The following is a 2,712-nucleotide window of genomic DNA, read 5'->3' on the forward strand; positions in this document are numbered from 1 at the left end:
GCCCAGGCGGGTCTCGAACCCATGGGCTCAGGCAATCCACTCACCTCAGCCTCCCAAGGCGCAGGATGACAGGCTGAGCCACCGAGCCCGGCAGAACTTCTATTTTTCCTTGTTTGAGGAAATTCCATACTGTGTTCCATAATGGCTGTGTTAATCTACATTCTTGACACCAGTGTGTAAGTGCTATTTTTTCTCTATACCCTCAACAATACTTGTCATCTTTTGTCTTTTAATAATAGTCATTCTTAGTAGAGAAAGGGAATACCTTATTGTAGTTTTGACTTGCATTTTCTCTGATGTTTAGTAATGTTTGGCATTTTTTTCATATGTCTATTGGCCATTTGAATGTCTTCTTTTGAGAAATGTCTATTCAAGTATTTTGCCCATCTTTTAATCAGGTTGTTTTGTTGTTGTTCTTGAATTATTTGAGCTACTTATGTAGCTTGGATATCAACCTTTTATCAGCTAAATTGTCTCTGTTTGCAGACAATAGAACTTTATACATAGAACCCCCCCAAAATTATTCGGCCTAATAAACAAATTAAGTAAAGTGCAAGGATACAAAATCAACCTATAAAAACAAGTAGTATTTTCATGCCAACAATAGCAAATTAGCTGGAAAAGAAATCAAGAGAGCAATCCCTTCTATAATATCTACCCCCCAAAAAGCCTAGGAATAAATTCAAGCAAGGAGGTGAAAGAACTCTACAATGCAAAATAAAATATTGATAAAACAAATTGAAGAAGATCAAAAAATGGAAAGACATCCCATGTTTGTGGATTGAAAGAATTGATATTGCTAAAATATACATACTACCTAAAGTGATCTAAAAGACATAATGCAATCTCTATAAAAATACCAACATTCTTCAATGAAACAGGAAAAAAAATCCTAAAATTTGTATGAAACCTAAAAAGACCCCAAATAGCCAAGGCAGTCTTAAGTAACAAAACAAAATTGATGGCATCACATTGCCTGACTTCAAAACATGCTACAAAGCCATAGTATCTGGAACAACATGGTACTGGCATAAAAACAGACATATAGACCAGTGAAACAGAAAGAAAGTTTATAAATTAACCCACACATCTACAACCAACTGATTTTCTACGAAGAGGCTGAAATAATAATTTCAGATTATTATTATTATTATTGAACCATGCCTTTGGTATTTTATTTAAGTTTTTTTTACTATTTCAAAGTCACAAAGATTCTTCTCTTATTTTTTCATTCAGAAGTTTATGGTTTTAGGTTTTACATATAGGTCTATGGTTTAGCTTGAGTGAATTTTTATATATGAAATGAAGTATCGATCAATGTTCCTAATTGTGTATATGGATATCCAACAGTTCCAGGATAATTTGGTGAAAAGATCATCTTTCCTTCACTGAATTTTCCTTGCACCTTTGTAAAAATAAAACAGTTGTCCATATATATGTGGCTCATAATTTTCTTGTTTAATTCAGTAACAGCAATGCTAAATAATTGCCAGATTTGGTGGTTGATATGGTTAATTTTATGTGTGAATTTGGCCAAGCCATGGATAGTTACCAGATATTTGGTCAAATACATGTCTAGCTATTTCTATGAAGGTATTTTTTAGATGAGATTAACATTTAAATCAGTAGACTGATTAAAGTAGATGACCCTCCATAATGTGGGTGGACCTCATTCAATCAGTTGAAGGTCTGAAAAGAAAAAAGACTGAGGTTTCCAGAGGCTGAAAGAATTTCATCTCCAGACTACCTTTGGACTCAAGCTTTGAAATCAACTCTTCCCTGGGTCTCTAGCCTGTCAGCCAGTTCTGCAACTTTTGGACTTGCCAGCCTCCACAATCATGTGAGGCAGTTTCTTAGATTAAATCTCTCTGTATATACATACAGATACACCCTACCGGCTCTGCTTCTCTGGAGAACCCTGATTAATACACTGATATGCCACATCTCTGTATGAGTTTAGAGCATTGTTCACAGTTACCAAAACTTAAAGCAAACTAGCTTAAACAAAAGGTTTGTTATATTTGCTTGTGTTTCTCATGGTATCCAAAGACAGAAAATGCAGCTGTTCTCAGGAACAATTGGAGTGAGGGATTTGAATGTCACTCACTGGGTCTCTTTCCATGTGGTATGATTTCGTCCCTCCTTCCCTCCTGAGATTCACATGTTTAACTTTTAAGAGTGAATGACCAAATATCTTTCATTGCCAACCCCCCCAAATCCCATGAATGAGTATCATCGACCAGCTTGGGTCAGGCGCTCTTCTCTGGGTTAATCAACCGTGGCTAGGCCTGGAGACACAATATAAAAAGGGTGTTTCTGCTGAATCAGGTAGATGATCTGTAGGAAGAGGCTGATCACAAAGGAAGGGGTCTGGACAGGCCCTTGACATTCATTATATTTAGTTTCAGGAGCAGTGATGCCAGAGTAAACAGGTATTATAAACTCTCTAGTTCTGAGAATTTGCTGAAATTATCAGACTCTGCCTGCCTGAAACATTAAGACAAACTTTAAATATAAAATTTTAGTTTCACAGGCTCATTCAGTCTATGCAAAATATTCCTCCTTTCAAATCAGACTTTCTGCTCTGATTCCAGTCACTTGCTCTGTATTTGAGTGGGTCTCATTTCATTTTGCATTATCAGTTACTTAAATGTTTTGCAGGATTTAATGGAGAGATCAAACTCTCTGAACACCCCAAATAAATTGGTACAC

The sequence above is a fragment of the Carlito syrichta genome, unplaced genomic scaffold (assembly GCF_000164805.1).
Source record: "Carlito syrichta isolate Samal-C Ts95f unplaced genomic scaffold, Tarsius_syrichta-2.0.1 Scaffold303127, whole genome shotgun sequence".
NCBI classification, from domain to species: domain Eukaryota; kingdom Metazoa; phylum Chordata; class Mammalia; order Primates; family Tarsiidae; genus Carlito; species Carlito syrichta.